We start from the raw sequence: 17,766 nt of genomic DNA on the forward strand, positions 1-17,766 counted from the left end.
AGTCATAAGCTGATTTGCCAAAATCTTTACTACCAATTTCAAACATATGATAAGTACGATAGGCAATTACATCTCTGTCATTAAAACTTTCAAGACCAGGTACACTCGAAACTCCGCTACCACCTCTTACTATGGCAACGGTGAACCATCCATTTCCATGTGAGAAAGTGTCGTTTATATCCAAACTAAAATTAAGAGAACATCCAAGAAATACACAAGGTCCATCGACGAGGGCGTGTGCTGCAACACACTTCACTGTAATGCGATTTTTCATGTCTCCTGATGTTGTTGTAAGTTCAATGTTTTCTATAGTTTTGTAGACTGTTGTGCGGGTACGACGATACCTCCTGTAGGGCATGTTGGCGGCGTTCAATGCAGTTGCCTGTAGTTAGTTGGCAATTGCATCCTTGCCTGTAGGCAAAATGAATCTGTATTTATTTGGGTTAAAAGTAAAGGTGTATGTGAATATGTAAAATTTGTATCTGATTGTACTGTATATTTTCATAAATAAAGATCTGTAGCGTCAGCCACTAACCGGACAAGGGTACATGTAGAACCGGAGGCTCAAGGATGCAACAGTTTTGTTATGTAAACACTCTTATCGCTTGGCGTTGGCGGCGCGGCAGCGGGGACGCGCACACGATGTGAGTAAATGGCAAAGAAATAAATTGCATTAAAAGGGATGGATGAGGAAGAAAAGCCCAATTAAGGGGAGGTTTACAATCTATTTTTTTAAACTGCATTTTTCGATCCATAAAAGTGTTTAGAATCCACCCCTGAAACGGTTTTTCCGAATACGGAACGGAAATGTTTGTTATTCGCGGTTGAACAAAAAAAAATGCACCTGCCTGAAACCGGCCTTTTTCAAACATCAGTTTCTTTCTTTAGGAGAACGAGTTATTGTACCGGTGCTTGAGAGGAAACACACAAATTTTAAATGGAAGTTTGAGCGCGTGTGTTTGGAAGTTATCTCCCAAGCATTCGCATTCTGGTGCGAAGACTGTGGAGATTGCGACTTTCCTGGCAGTGAGCACCTTCAACGAAGGGTATTCAGCAATTCTGAAGACCATGACAATAATGGACGTCATCCTGGGACTCTATTCGACGCAGTTCGCCAAGCATTCGGTCGACCACCGGATTCAAGCGACCGAAAACCATTTGTCACCGGCCGTACGAGCGGCTCTGGAGCGGCGCAGGATGGCCCAGATCGAGCAGAACGCCCTCTATGAGGAAGAGGAAGGAATAGTTTATGGACGCGCAATAGCAGATTGAACGAAAGTTGCATAATGTTGCATTTATATGTAGCCAAAACTTCAAACGCGTTTTTCTCGAAATGACGTTTTCTTATCGCGCGGTATGGTAACTTCAAATTTACAGAACCGATTGGCATGATTCTTTGTTTCCGACGAAGCTAACTAAATTGTCTAGGAGTTGTACCACTTTTATTCCGATCCATCAACTATAAATATTTTTACTTGGCCGACGAAGGCGAAAAATCGATGAAAAAAACCCTATTTTTCTTCAAATGACCGCCATTTTGTTTCCTATGGTTCAAATAACTTAAGCGAAGTACAACTCCTAAAGAATCTTATATACTTCGCTAACGTCAACTCAATTTTGATTTCAGACGAGCCGGCTGAGCTGTGACACACCGTGCGTGGAGGTCTACATCGAAATTTTGTTTCGTTCCGACGGCACTTCCGCCTTTGCTCTTCGACATATCCGGTCAAAAAAATTCCAGTTTGTAAAGGAAGTATCAATACAAATTTTGATCAAATTTGACATTGATATCTGTAACATATCCCGAGAAACAAATTCTCAAAGAACATGCTTTTTTCGGGCCAAAGATAGTAAAACTCAAGTTTTATGAGGTCCTTTCGGGAGCGCAGACTTGTGTAAGGTCTTGCTTTGCCGTGCAGGAGTAGTTCCTTTGCATTTTTGTGACGACGAATACATCGCAGGAGTCACAGCTGTGTGCGGCCGGCAGCACATGAAAGATCTGGCAGGTCTGCACCACGTTGTTACGATGATGACAGACGCCTCACCCAACGACTCGCCATGCTTTTGTTCACTCCAGGTCTCCGTTGACATTCTCCAAGCGCCTATGAATCTCTGCGGTGCTGTGATTTTCCGCCTAAAGAAACTCAATAACAGATCTCTGCTTGGAGCGCACCTCCGTTATAGATACCATACTGAAGGCTACGTATCACTATACCTATCGGTACGTCATGAAAATATAGGGGCTGAAGCGGGAATGTCCATAATGTCCCAAACAAATTCCACAGTTTTTTAACCGCAGTTGGCCGAGAAGAAGAATGTGTTGCATTACTTATTGAACGCCCCTCATATAAGAATGAAGGAAAAGAAACGAAAAGGAATTTGTCTGCGCAAAAGTAGAACCAGCTGTGCGCAGTACCAAGGGCGAATATGAGGTATCAGTATAAGACCAGCTGGATTTATGCGGAAGGAGCTATACAGTGTGATGAAGGTAGTTTAGCCGTAGAACACATTACCAGCAGACTGGAATTGGCTCTTTTCAAAAAAGGTTCAAAAAATGGTTCAAATGGCTCTAAGCACTATGGGACTTGCGATCTGAGGTCATGAGTCCCCTAGACTTAGAAGTACTTACATCTAACTAACCTAAGGACATCACATACATCCATGCCCGAGGCAGGATTCGAACTTGCGACCGTAGCAGCCGCGTGGTTTCGGACTGAAGCGCCTAGAACTAAAAAAAACGTAATAAGATGTGCCACTGTGCAATGGAAGACAATTAATGAGAAAAGATTAAGGGACAAAATTGAGATGAAAATGAAGAAACCGCAGTATGGCTTCAATCTGACGAGATTAGCGACAGATTTTATATTTAAAGTAAGGCAGCTCTACAAGAAAACGTTCTAAGTATGGGTGTTTGACACTATGTGCTGCAATAATGTATGGAAAGCCCTGAAGAACATAGGCGTGTAACCATGCGCAGTGGACAGGATGACGCAAGTTGCTGACGAGGCAACAGAAAGGATAAAGCAGAGAAGTGGTTTAAAATATTGAAGTGCACTTCCACTTTTTATGGCTTTCGTGTTGACATAATGGGTAAGATAATTGAAAGGATAGTTACATGTTGATACTGTAGCTTTTGATGATGAACTAATGAACCGGCAAAATAATGAAAATGTTCAACAAGAACAATATGGATGGACTGACGTGGGTGTGACCAGGAAGAGAATGGTAGGAAAGAATTTAAAGAAGTCAACAATTGCAAGTATCTTGAAAGTGCAGCGGAAAACATTCGAAGTCAATGAGGAAGTCAATGAGAGACGGAGACAAGAAGCAGTATTTCTTAGAAGTCTCAGTAGACTGGCGTGGAATAAAGATGTCCTAAGAAAGACTACCTGAATAATGTATCGACCCTACTATATGAGGTGACACCTATCGCGACATATAGTTCCGAAACCTCGACGAAATAGTACAGAGGTTTAAGCAAGATATAGGTTTCTGTAATGAAGTTTCACTCAAGCAAAGTGAGAGTACCAAAAATGTACAGAATGAAAGTGAGGAGATCAGGGAAACGTTAAAGTAGATATACTTACAGGAGCGAATATAATCGACATGGGATAAACGGTACGGAAATAAAGGATGATGCTTGACTCCGAGGTTCCAATGTAAAAGATCGAGGGATAGTTGGGTGAAAGGAGTGCAGGAGGCATTCCGAGGAAAGGCGAGTGCTGTGACGGAGGATGAGAGGACAGAGGAAAATAAATAGGCAAATGTGCAAAACAGTCCTAACTAGCGTCTGGAAGCTGTTCTTGATGAAGATGGTTATGCTGCTGATGATGATAATCATTTATTATTAAGTAAAGTCGCAAACTGCAGATTGCACTCGCAACAAAATTATAAAATATTCTGTAATACTATTCAGATTTGTGAAGTCTATCTACATTGACGGAAAAAATCTCACCACCAAAAAATAATTAACTTAAAGTAATGAAATTCGGGAATACACTTATCTAGGTAAAATATTTGACTGATAGGCATTAATGTAAGCGCAAGATAAGTCACTGCAAAACTGAAATGCTAGTACTTAATAAGTGGCGTAATCGCGCGAATGTTTTGTGCAAGCATTCACACGTGCATGCGTTGTGTTGTACAGGTACCAGATGTCTGTTTATACAGGGACACTTAAAGCTGGTTGTGAATGACACTGGAGTTATCATCCGATGATGTCCCATTATTTGCTTGATTGGAGTCATATCTGGCGATCGAGCAGGTGAGTCAACATGTCGATACTCTGTAGAGAATGTTGGGTTACAACAGAGGTATGTGGGCGAGCTAATGTCCTGTTGGAAAACACCCCCTAGAAAGCTGTTCATGAATGACAGCACAAAAGATTGAATCACTGAACTGACGTACAATTTCTTTTGCATTCAGAGTGTGCGGGATAACCACGTGAATGCTCATACTGTCATGCAAAATCGCATCCCGGACCATAACTCCTTCTGTAGGTCCAGAGTGTCTTAGCACGCATACAGGATGGTTGAAGGCCCACAACTTGCTTTCTAACCAACACACGGCCATCACTGGCGCCGAGGCAAAACCAGCTCTCCCAGAAAACACATCAGACCTCCATCATGCCCTCCAGTGAGCTCTCGCTTGACACCACTGAAGTCGCAAAAGGCGGTGGATTGGGGTCTGTGAAATGAACGCTACAGGGTATCTGGCAGGGACTGTCATTGAAGCAACCGATTTGTAACAGTTCGTTGTGTCACTGTGGTGCCAACTGCTGCTCAGATTGCTGCTGCAGATACAGTATGACGCCCAGAGCCATAGGCCGAACGTGATGGTCTTCCCCCTCGGTAGTGCCACGTTGCCGTCCGCAGCCCGATCTTCTTGTGACCGTTCATTCTCGTGACCACCACTGCCAGCAATCACGTACAGTCGCTACATTCCTGCCAAGTCTTCCTGCAGTATCGCAGAAGGAACATCCAGCTTCTCGTAGCCCTATTACACGATCTCGTTCAAACTCTGTAAGGTTTTGATAACGACTTCATTGTCGGTTTAAAGGCATTCTTGACTAATATCAACTCACCATATCCAATCTCATACGTAACTAACGCTTGTTACTATTACAAAGTGTAGTTAAGGCAAACCTGATATGCAATCTCATATTGGTGCTACTAGCGCCACTCTTTAGCGACAGGCGTGATGGAATAGACATCATCTTTCAGATGTAGTAACACTTTTGTTTATGTCGCACAACTCCTCCTTGGTGTTGCGATTTTTTTTTTCTGTCAGTGTATAGAAGATCGAAAAGTTAGGAAACATTAAACGTAATAAAAGAAGGAGCAAATAAGAGAATACCGTCATTACACTAACATTTATTCAAAAAATGGTTCAAATGGCTCTGAGCACTATGGGACTTAACTTCTGAGGTCATCAGTCCCCTAGAACTTAGAACTACTTAAACCTAACTAATCTAAGGACATTACACACATCCATGCCCGAGGCAGGTTTCGAACCTGCGACCGTAGCGGTTGCGCGGTTCCAGACTGTAGCGCCTAGAACCGCTCGGCCACTTCGGCCGGCTAACATTTATTTATTTTATTTTATTATTGCTGTACGCCTATGAATTTTCACATCACAACATCAATGCCCTAAGCAGGAGTCGAACCTGCGATCGTAGTGGTCGCGCGGTTCCAGACTGAAGCGCCTAGAACCGCTCACCGCTCGGCCACACCGGCTGGCACATCAGGGGGAAACCTGGTTGAGATGGAGGGATCTTTGTGATTTCTGGAGTGTTGGGTAGAAGGCTAGGAATGCAGGAGCATCGGCATACTGAAGGAGATAGATTGCAAGGGTGCCTTTGGCAGATCATCAATGTAGAGGATATAAGTAGGGAGGATGGAGCCTCTGGACACACCTGCAGGATAAAAAGTGCGGAAATTGGTATTACTCGTATTAACTAGAGGACGGATGGTGAGATGGAAAGGAACCAATTAAGCAGGCGTAGATAATCTGGAGTACGTGTGTCTGGAGTTTGAAGAGGAGATCGGAATGTTATTCACAATCATAAGCTATATCGAGGGCAAGAGATGCGAAAATTCTAAATACCGAGGTGGAACTAATGGGTATATATGGGGTGTAATGCTCCAGAATGTCTGTCAGTAATGCAGTTGCAATTTGCAGCAGTGTTGTGTGTTTTGCCTAACACTGTAAAGGGTGTGATCAGTTCTCTCTATGGTACGCCGTCCAAATAATAGAAATTGGGAGAAAGTGGTGTGACAATGACGTCCGTACGTTCATGGACTGTTGAGATTAGGGAGTAATCGAAATTCGAGTCATTAGTAACTCTGGAGATGTCAGAGAGACAGGATGTCAGGTGGTTTGCTTTGCCCAGGGAGTCAGTTAGAAAGCTTTCCAGTAACTGGAGAAGTTATTGTGGAGAGTATGAAGTCTTGTGCTCGTTTGCTCCTACTTCCAGTGTATTTTGTCGTTGAGTAAGTTTCTGATATGTCTCAATGACTGACGGCGGTGTCAGAATGTATACCGGTCCTGAGTCTGCAGGAACGAAAGGCAGAAGCGACGGAACTTGCGTACAAAGAGTTGAATGTGTGGAGGGAAGGGTGGGTGATTGAGATATATTGGTTTCTAGTGATGTGGGTGGATATGGCGTTTAACATGGTCTGCTGCGAGAAGAAAGTGACAAGAGGTATACCATGACGGTTTTGAAATGTCTGTCGCTTATTCCTGTTATGAGTGCAGTGGATTTCCAGTAGACATTCCAGTTGAATTAAGAAGAATCTTGGATAAATTTTGAGCGGATATTGGGATGGGGCACAAGGATGTGAGATGATGAGTAGGGAATGATGAGTAGGATGTGTAGGTGGTAATTTCCTATTGGATCCAGGGCTCATGCGGTAATACGTATAACGAGGTTATGGGATACCAGAATAAAGTTTGGGGCAGCTGTGTTGTGGGCCGGGAACTACGTCACCTTGGATGATGGGAAAAACTGATGCCACGCAGGGGTTCTACCAGAAATTCGCTATGAATGTTTAGGTCAGAAGCAGTATTATAGGTGGAAAACTTACAGTCTGTGTGGTGAGGACGTCATAGCGTATGACGGTATAAGGACGGATTTGGCACAGATAATGTGGAGGTTTTTCAGGAGAGGATTTAAATAAGGTATTCACTGTGAAAGTTGTATAAGACCTGTGGTCGAACAGGGGTGTTCAATTGGTGCTGCGGGAGTTCTTGTTTAAAATAGAAGTATGGACATTATATTCAGACAGGGTGTGCATAAATAAGAGTTTATTTGTTGGGTGGGATGGGATATTGCGGAAGAGGTTACCGTATTGCTGTTGTACCACTGTAAGGTTTTGGAAGTGGTTTATGTGAGTGAGGGCCAGAGAAGGTTTACACTAGGGTATGGGTGCGGTTGAAGGCGAAGTGGACTGGACTACGAGATTAGGTGGCCTGGGTGTTTGGATGGACACGGAGCACGCAGCGAAGGAGAATTTTTCGATGGTGTTTGGTCACTGGACTGCGTGAATGTTTTGATGAACAATCGCCATGAACTTTACAACGTTTACAGCAGTGATAGGTAGACGGAGATGATTGGATGAATAGGATTATCGATGGAATGGATTAGCACTGTCAGGTTTTTAACTATCTTAGTCTTTTAATCGCAACAATAAGGGAGGTATGAAACGAGAACTGCTAATGAAGTTCAGTTACATACTTCGTTGCACACAATCACACATTTAACTGTGCATGGAACTCACTCTCAGTTGGGCCATTACTTAAACGTTCTGTAAAATCTCGGTTGCTCTAGTCCATTGATTTAACTTAGATTGATGCAGCAGGACACAGCTGATAAGCAACAGTTGTCCGAATTAACTCACAGCTCCTAAATAACGAGCACCTTAAACACGGGAACACAGTGCAGTACACTCACTGTTACCCTGCTTATAACGGCAAACTTTGCTTCCTAACAGATTTACGGTCTGACAAACAGGCGGCGCATACCGGCGCATCCTTCCCGCCACGCTTGAACACTCGACCACTGCTACACGCGACTCCAAGAGAGGTGGCTCACTGTTTGTTGTCTCCAATTGGTTCAAATGGCTCTGAGCACTATGCGACTTAACTTCTGAGGTCATCAGCCGCCTAGAACTTAGAACTAATTAAACCTAACTAACCTAAGGACATCACGCACATCCATGCCCGAGGCAGGATTCGAACCTGCGACTGTAGCGGTCGCTCGGCTCACGACTGTAGCGCCTAGAACCGCACGGCCACTCAGGCCGGCTGTCTCCAATCATCTACGACTATATCTACATGAATACTCCGCAAATCACGCTTAACTGTTTGACAGAGAGTTAATAGGATAACTTTCTCTACCCTGCCGCTCTCGATCGACTGAGATGGCGCAGTGACTAGCAAAAAAAAGGTTCAAATGGCTCTGAGCACTATGGGACTTAACATCTGAGGTCATCAGTCCCCTAGAACTTAGAACTACTTAAACCTAACTAACCTAAGGACATCACACACATCCATGCCTGAGGCAGGATTCGAACCTGCGACCATAGCGGTCGCGCGGCTCCAGACTGAAGCGCCTAGAACCGCTCGGCCACATCGGCCGGCAGTGACTAGCACACTCGACTCGTATTTGGGAGGAAGAGATTCAATTCAGCATCCAGCCATCCAGATTTGGGTTTTACGTGATTTCCCTGCATCGGTCCAGACAAGTGCCTAGATGATACCTTTGAAAGGACACGGCCGATTTCCTTCCCCATCCTTCAAATATTCCGAGCTTATGTTCCGCCTCTAATGACCTCGATGTTCACGTGACGCTAAACCCTAATCTTCTTTTCTTCCTTCCACTCTCGAATAGTACGTAGGTAAAATGAACACCCAGGTATTTCCGTGCGACCTCTGATTTCACTTGCTAAATCACGGTGGAAATTTCTCCCTATGTACACTCATGCTCATAAATTAAGGATAATTGCAGAATGTGGTGCCACACAACATGGCCTAAACAAATGTGGCGCTAATAGCATGGGCACGTAGGGACACACACGACACAGATCTGTAAGTCAACGGTATTGGTGATAAGTTGAGAAAATCGTCCCAAAACACGTGTGCTACAAAACGCCACTGTTTCCTGCGCATGTACGCCGACATCAATAAGGGACATAATCACCATGCACACGTACACAGGCCGCACAACGGGTTAGCATATACTTTGGATCAGGTGGTCGAGCAGCTGCTGGGGTATAGCCTCCCATTCTTGCACCAGTGCCTGTCGGAGCTCCTGAAGTGTCATAGGGGTGTTAAGACGTGCAGCGACACGTCAACCGAGAGCGTCCCAGACGTGCTCGGTGGGGTTTAAGTCTGGAGAACAGGCAGGCCACTCCATTCGCCTGATATCTTCTGTTTCAAGGTACGCCTCCACGATGGCAGCTCGGTGGGGCCGTGCATTATCATCCATCAGGAGGGAGGTGGGACCCACTGCACCCCTGAAAATGCGGACGTACTGGTGCAAAATGACGTCCAGATACACCTGACCTGTTAAAGTTCCTCTGTCAAAGACATGCAGAGGTGTACGTGCACCAATCATAATCCCACCCCACGTCATCAAACCATGACCTCCATACAAGTCCCTTTCAAGGACATTAAGGGGTTGGTATCTACATCTACATGATTACTCTGCAATTTACATTTAAGTGCTTGGCAGAGGGTTCATCGAACCACAATCATACTATCTCTCTATCATTCCACTCCCGAACAGCGCGCGGGAAAAACGAATACCTAAACCTTTCTGTTCGAGCTCTGATTTCTCTTATTTTATTTTGATGATCATTCCTACCTATGTAGGTTGGGCTCAACAAAATATTTTCGCATTCGGAAGAGAAAGTTGGTGACTTAAATTTAGTAAACAGATCCCGCCGCGATGGAAAACGTCTTTGCTTTAATGACTTCCATCCCAACTCGCATATCATATCTGCCACACTCTCTCCCCTATCACGTGATAATACAAAACGAGCTGCCCTTTTTTGCACCTTTTGATGTCCTCCGTCAATCCCACCTGGTAAGGATCCCACACAGCGCAGCAATGTTCTAACAGAGGACGAACGAGTGTAGTGTAAGCTGTCTCTTTAGTGGACTTGTTGCATCTTCTAAGTGTCCTGCCAATGAAACGCAACCTTTGGCTCGCCTTCCCCACAATATTATCTATGTGGTCTTTCCAACTGAAGTTGTTCGTAATTTTAACACCCAGGTACTTAGTTGAATTGACAGCCTTGAGAATTGTACTATTTATCGAGTAATCGAATTCCAACGGATTTCTTTTGGAACTCATGTGGATCACCTCACACTTTTCGTTATTTAGCGTCAACTGCCACCTGCCACACCGTGCAGCAATCTGTTCTAAATCGCTTTGCAGCTGATACTGGTCTTCGGATGACCTCACTAGACGGTAAATTACAGCATCATCTGCGAACAACCTAAGAGAACTGCTCAGATTGTCACCCAGGTCATTTGTATAGATCAGGAACAGTAGAGATCCCAGGACGCTTCCCTGGGGAACACCTGATATAACTTCAGTTTTACTCGATGATTTGCCGTCTATTACTACGAACTGCGACCTTCCTGACAGGAAATCACGAATCCAGTCGCACAACTGAGACTATACCCCATAGGCCCGCAGCTTGATTAGAAGTCGCTTGTGAGGAACGGTGTCAAAAGCTTTCCGGAACTCTAGAAATACGGAATCAACTTGAGATCCCCTGTCGATAGCGGCCATTAATTCATCCGAATAAAGAGCTAGCTGCGTTGCACAAGAACGATGTTTTCTGAAACCATGCTGATTACGTATCAATGGATCGTTCCCTTCAAGGTGGTTCATAATGTTTGAATACAGTATATGCCCCAAAACCCTACTGCAAACCGACGTCAATGATATAGGTCTGTAGTTCGATGGATTACTCCTACTACCCTTCTTAAACACTGGTGCGACCTGCGCAATTTTCCAATCTGTAGGTACAGATCTATCGGTGAGCGAGCGGTTGTATATGATTGCTAAGTAGGGAGCTATTGTATCAGTGTAATCTAAAAGGAACCTAATCGGACCTGCCCGTATCAAGCGATTTGGTTCACGCCAGATGAAAACCCGGCGAGAATCACTGTTCAGACTATACCTTTACACCAGGCCTTGCGGGCTCTCCTGTGACCAGGGGTCAGTGGAATGCACCTCGCAAGTCTCCGGGCGAATAAACCGTGTCTGTTCAGTCGTCTGTAGACTGTGTGTCTGGAGACAACTGTTCCAGTGGCTTCGGTAAGGTTCCGAGCAAGGCTCCCTGCAGTACTCCGTCTGCGGGATCTGATGCTGAGATATCTACATCTACGTCTACATCCATACTCCGCAAGTCACCTGACGGGTTGTGGGGGAGGGTACCTTGAGTACCTCTACCGGTTCTCCCTTCTATTCCAGTCTCGTATTGTTCGTGGAAAGAAGGATTGTCAGTATGCCTCTGTGTGGGCTCTAATAGCTCTGATTTTATCCTCATGGTCTCTTCGCGAGATATACATACGAGGAAGCAATATACTGCTTGACTCCTCGGTGGAGGTATGTTCTCGAAACTCCAACAAAAGCCCGTACCGAGCTACTGAGCGTCTCTCCTGCAGAGTCTTCCACTGGAGTTTATCCATCATCTCCGTAACGCTTTCACGATTACTAAATGACCCTGTAACGAAGCGCGCTGCTCTCCGTTGGATCTTCTCTATCTCCTCTGTCAACCCTATCTTGTACGGATCCCACACTGCTGAGCAGTATTGAAGCAGTGGATGAAAAAGCGTACTATAACGTACTTCCATTGTTTTCGGATTGCATTTCCTTAGGATTCTTCCAATGAATCTCAGTCTGGCATTTGCGGTCTTCTTTTGGTGTTGTACACTGTGGACGTCCCGTACTGTAGCGCCTGCACACGTTTCCTATCTGCTGGAATCGTTGCCATAATCTTAAGATCACACTTTTGGCACACGGAGAGCCCGTGCTATGACCTGCTGTGTTTGACCAGCCTCCAGTCGCCCTAGTATTCTACCCCTCATAACGTAATCAATATGTGTTCTTTGGGCCATTTTCAACACACAGTCATCATTAGCGCGTCTGAAAACGTCTGCACACTTACTCGCTGAACCATACTCTGACATATACCAACACACCCCTTTTTATGTGGCCCGCTGCCAGCGCCACCGTGCGACGACCGCAGGTCAAATGCACCGTACGGTCATACCCCAAGGTGATTTAAGCCCGCAAACCGGCCACCAGAGCGTTGTTTCACCATGAATCAGCATTATCCTTAATTTATGAGCATAAGTGTAGAAAGTCTACAAAATATTTCAGCATTCGTAGGAGACAGTTGTTAATTGTAATTTCGTAAAAACATCTCGCTTTTGTTTTAATCGGTGCCACAGAATTGTTTTATCTTATTCATGTAGAGCAGCGATGAATTCTGTTCGACTGCATTGGTAAGTCAGTTTATATTAGTATCCGTACATACGTATCTGAAAAGCGAGTGTTGGAAAAGCGCCTTGTCAAAACAAGTGCACATAGCAGAGTCTAATTACTGTATATTTATATCTTTTTTATCTTAGGTTTCTCTCAGTGTTACATCGAGTACATAGGCTATACAATAGGGATGGGTAAACATTAATAACAATAATATTTTATAATGTCCCTATTCCAAACAGATAACAGGTTTCAGAAAACTATTAATTACTTGACACACAATACACTTAGAACTGTAAACGTATCACGGTTTCCGCGTTGGAAAAGTTGCACTTCTTCGCGGTGGAACGACTTTTGCACTCATCAGGCCACCACTTTTAAGATACCAAAGGAGAAAATACACTGACGCAAAAAAAAAATCGCAGAGGAATGAAATTTTGGGAATACATTTGTCTAGGTAACAAAAATGTCATCTGCATCGCAAAACACGTGTTACTTTAAGGAATTCGAAATGTGAAATGGTGGTACAGTAACAACCGGTGTAACTGCCAGAATGTTGAAAGCAACCATACAAACGTGCATGCAATATGTTGTGCAGGATGTCATTTTGTGGGATGAAGTTACATGCCTGTTGCACTTGGTTGGTCAATAAGGGGACGGTTAACGCTGGCTGCGTATCACGCTGGGGTTGTCGTCTGATGGTGTCCCATATGTGATCGATTGGAGACAGAAGTAGTTGATCGAGCAGGCCAAGGCACCATGTCGACACTCTGTAGAGCTCGTCGGGTTACAATAGCAGCATGTGGGCATGCATTACCCCTTACAAAACATCCCTGAAATGCTGTTAATTAATGGCAGCACAACAGGTCGAAACACCAGATTGAGGTACAGATTTGCCAGTCAGGGTACGTGGGATAACCATACTAGTGCTCCTGATGTCATACGAAATGGCACCCGGAACCCATAACTCCAGGTATAGGTCCAGAATGTCTAGCACGCAGATAGGTTGGTTGCAGGCCCTTGAGTGGCCTCTTTCTAACTAACGCGTGGCCGTTATTGGCGCCGAGGTAGAACCAGATTTCATCAGGAAACACAACAGACCTGCAATGTGGAATGATGGCGACTTTTTTTCCATCACAACAGACCTCCACCCTGCCCTCCAATGAGCTCTCGCTTGACACCAATGAAGTCGCAAATGGCGGTGGTTTGGGGTCAATTGAATGCACGCTGAGGGCGTCTGGCTCGGAGCTATCATTGAAGTTAGGGGTTTGTAACAGTTCGTTGTGTCACTCTGGTTCCGACTGCTGCTCAAATTTCTGATGCAGTACGATGCCCCAGAGCCAAACGTAGAACACAATGAGCTTCCCTCCCTGTAGTAGTCAAGGAGACCGGCCTCCGGACAATCCTTATGACCGTTCATTCTCTTGACTACCGTCAGTGGGGTGTATTTGAAGTAAACGTAATTTTCATCCTTCCAGCGACGCCACTAGTACCACTCTCACGCGGCTTGCACGAAATTTGAATAGACGTCGTCTTTCAGGTGTAGAAACATACCTACCAATTTTGTTTATGTCGCACAATCCTTCTGTGGCTGGCGACTTCTTCCCGTCAGTATATGTTATATCCGCAAGTTACATTCTGTCCGGGCAGAACTACTAATGACTCACTGCGGCAGTGTGAAACGGTTGCGACTGAACGATCGGAAGGAACGTATGCGCTACAGGGGGGCCAATAACACATCACCTTGCCGAGCTACCTCCGCCTAGTAATTTGCGAGAGTCAACTCGGGGGATGACCATTATGGTGACAAGGCACGGCCGGCCGCGGTGGCCGAGCAGTTCTAGGCGCTTCAGTCCGGAACTGCGCGACTGATACGGTCGCAGGTTCGAATCCTGCCTCGGGCATGGATGTGTTCATGTCTTTAGGTTAGTTAGATTTAAGTAGTTCTAAGTTCTAGGGGACTCATGACCTCAGATGTTAAGTCTGAAGGTCAGCAGCAAGAAGAGATTCGTAATAAAAACTGAATAGATTTCTCTTTGCTATCCGAAAACGAAGTGTATGATGGTATGGTGGAAAGAAGCTTTTCCGTTGGTAAATAGTACACTATTAAAAATGTAATAGATTCCAGCGTGGAATACTTTTTCCTCATAGATACTACTGATGATATTGTTTCAATACTTAGTTAACTATAATTCCAAAAAAATGCAAGTGAGAGTTACGAATATTACCAAAGCACCAGTTTAATCAGTCATGGTTACAAAATACTGACAGGAATTATTTACAGAAGAATGGAAAGACTGGTAGAAACGGACCTCGAAGAGTATTTTGTGTTTTGGGGAACGGTAGGATCACAAGAGGCAGTACTGATCGTACGATTTATCTTAGAAGATAGGTTGAAGAAAGGTAAATCTATATTTATAGCATTTTTAGATCGAGGGTAAGCTTTTTACAATGCTGACTGGACTAAATTTGAATTTCTGAGGTAACAGGGGTATAACATTATGAGTGTAAGGTCATGTGCAACTTGTATAGAAATCAGACCGCAGTTTGTAAGAGTGAAATGGCATCAAAAGAAAGCACTAGCTGAGAAGGGAGTGACACAGGGTTGTAGCCTATCCCAATTTTATTCACTTCGCACTCTGAGCTATGAAGGAAAAGCAAGGATACATTTGGAAAAAGTTCGGGGAGTAGATAAAAGAATTTGAAGTTGGCTGATGACATTATAATTCTGTCACAGACATAAAATAACTTAGAAGAACAGTTGAAAGGAGTGAATACTACCCTGAAAACAGATTACAAAATGATTTGCAACAAAACTAAGAGAAGGATAATCGAATGAATTTGAATTAAATAAGGCGATGCTGTGGGACTAAGATTAGAAAATGAGACACTAAATGTAGATATGTTTTGCTACAGATAATTAAAAGAACTGACGGAGGCTGGAATAGAGGGAATATAAAATGCAGATTGGCAAGACCAGGAAGAACGTTTCTGACAAAAAGAGATTTGTTAACATCTAATCCTGGGTGGTTATAATTAAAGTGCAGCTACTCACAGACGTTCATTGTGGACTGTTATCATCGTATGGCAGCGGAAATTGGTAGAGATTCTAATGCGTTAATGCGGAACCGATGTATACCGAAAAAAATTAGTTCCAACTTTGGCCTCCAGATACAAATCTTGAGCTGTGAATGCAAGAAAGATTTAATAGATATGTTTCCATGTGTGTTGGAATAGGAAAGGGATGGGGCTCAAAAGGTCAAACAGGTAAGAAAGCCATAAAGTTGATTTTATTATTAACCGCCACTTATAGAATTTCTTCGATCTGATCTACAGAGACGTCGGCGAGATGTTGTACAGCGTCAAATTGGCACCTGGTGGGAAAAATTGGAACTAACTTTTTTCAGCGTACATCGGCTTCACATTAACGGATTAGCATATCTGCCAATTTTTACTGCCATACTAATTGCAGTCCACTCTGGATCTCCGTGAGTAGCTACACTTTAATTATAACCACCTCGTATAGGGAGTCTTTTCTGAAGGCATTTGTCAGGAGTGTAGCGTTATACGGAAGTGAATGTGGAAATGTAGCGTTGTATGGAAGTGAAACGCGGACAGTAGGTCGTACAAGAACAGAACAGGAGCTTTTGAAATGTAGTGTTACAGAAGAATGCTAATGGTTAGAAGGGTAGATCAAAGAACTAATGAGGGAAAAACAAATTTATGACATAATTTTATTAGAAGAAAGGTTGACGTATCCTGAGCGGACAAGGAACCGTCAGTTTGGTAACGACGGGAAGTGTGGTAGGGGGAGGTGGGCGTTAGAAAGTGAAGAGGGAGACCACGGCTCGAATAGAGGAAACAAGTTCGAATGGATTTTATAGGACAGAGTAGCACAGAGAGCTGCATCAGATCAGTCCAGAGTGAAGAACACAACAATAGTATCACTCATCCCTACAATTTAATGGGGATGACGGTTATCGCTGAAACAACTGGTTTTCGGTTGCATCGGTTTTTTCCACGCCAGTTTAATGTGACTGTTAAAACAGCTGAAAATAACCGCTTTCTGAAATAACCGATTTTCGGTTTTTTATTCCTGCTATTTCCTGTAATATAAGTAGAAATCTAAGTTTCAAGATACATATAATCAAAAGACACTACTGGCCATTAAAATTGCTACACCACGAAGATGACGTGCTACAGACGCGACATTTAATCGACAGGAAGAAGATGCTGTGATATGCAAACGATTAGCTTTTCAGAGCATTCACACAAGGTTGGCGCCGGTGGCGATACCTACAACGTGCTGACATGAGGAACGTTTTCAACCGATTTCGCATACAAAAACAGCAGTTGATCGGCGTTGCCTTGTGTAACGTTCTTGTGATGCCTCGTGTAAGGAGGAGAAATGCGTACCATCACGTTTCCGACTTTGATAAAGGTCGGATTGCAGCCTATCGCGATTGCGGTTTATCGTATCGCGACATTGCTGCTCGCGTTGGTCGAGATCCAATGACTGTTAGCAGAATATGGAATCGGTGGGTCCAGGAGGATAATACGGAACGCCGTGCTGGATCCCAACGGCCTTGTATCACCAGCAGTCGAGATGACAGGCATCTTATCCGCATGGCTGTAACGGATCATGCAGCCACGTCTTGATCCCTGAGCCAACAGATGGGGACGTTTGCAAGACAACAGCCATCTGCACGAACAAGGCGACGACGTTTGTAGCAACATGGACTATCAGCTCGGAGACCATGGCTGCTATTACCCTTGACGCTGCATCACAGACAGGAGCGCCTGCGATGGTGTACTCAACGACGAACCTGGGTGCACGAATGGCAAAATGTCATTTTTTCGGATGAATCCAGGTTCTGTTTACAGCATGATGATGGTCGCATCCGTGTTTGGTGACATCGCGGTGAACGCACATTGGAAGCGTGTATTCGTCATCGCCATACTGTCGTATCACCCGGCGTGATGGTATGGGATGCCATTGGTTACATGTCTCGGTCACCTCTTGTTCGCATTGACGGCACTTTGAACCAGTGAACGTTACATTTCAGATGTGTTACGACCCGTGGCTCTACCCTTCATTCGATCCCTGTGAAACGCTACATTTCAGCAGGATAATGCACGACCGCATGTGCAGGTCCTGTACGGGCCTTTCTGGATACAGAAAATGTTCGCCTGCTGCCCTGGCCAGCACATTCTACAGATCTCTCACCAATTGAAAACGTCTGTTCAATGGTGGCCGAGCA

The 17,766-nt window shown here is 44.4% G+C and overlaps 1 protein-coding gene across 1 annotated transcript in view; it reads right to left on the bottom strand.

The window, feature by feature from the left end:
* LOC126190932 (cuticle protein 19.8-like) overlaps positions 1 to 17,766 on the bottom strand; it is a 30,454-nt gene that overhangs the window by 1,186 nt on the left and 11,502 nt on the right. The gene's annotated exons all lie outside the window — the stretch shown is intronic.

This window comes from Schistocerca cancellata, chromosome 6 (assembly GCF_023864275.1).
Source record: "Schistocerca cancellata isolate TAMUIC-IGC-003103 chromosome 6, iqSchCanc2.1, whole genome shotgun sequence".
Taxonomy (NCBI): domain Eukaryota; kingdom Metazoa; phylum Arthropoda; class Insecta; order Orthoptera; family Acrididae; genus Schistocerca; species Schistocerca cancellata.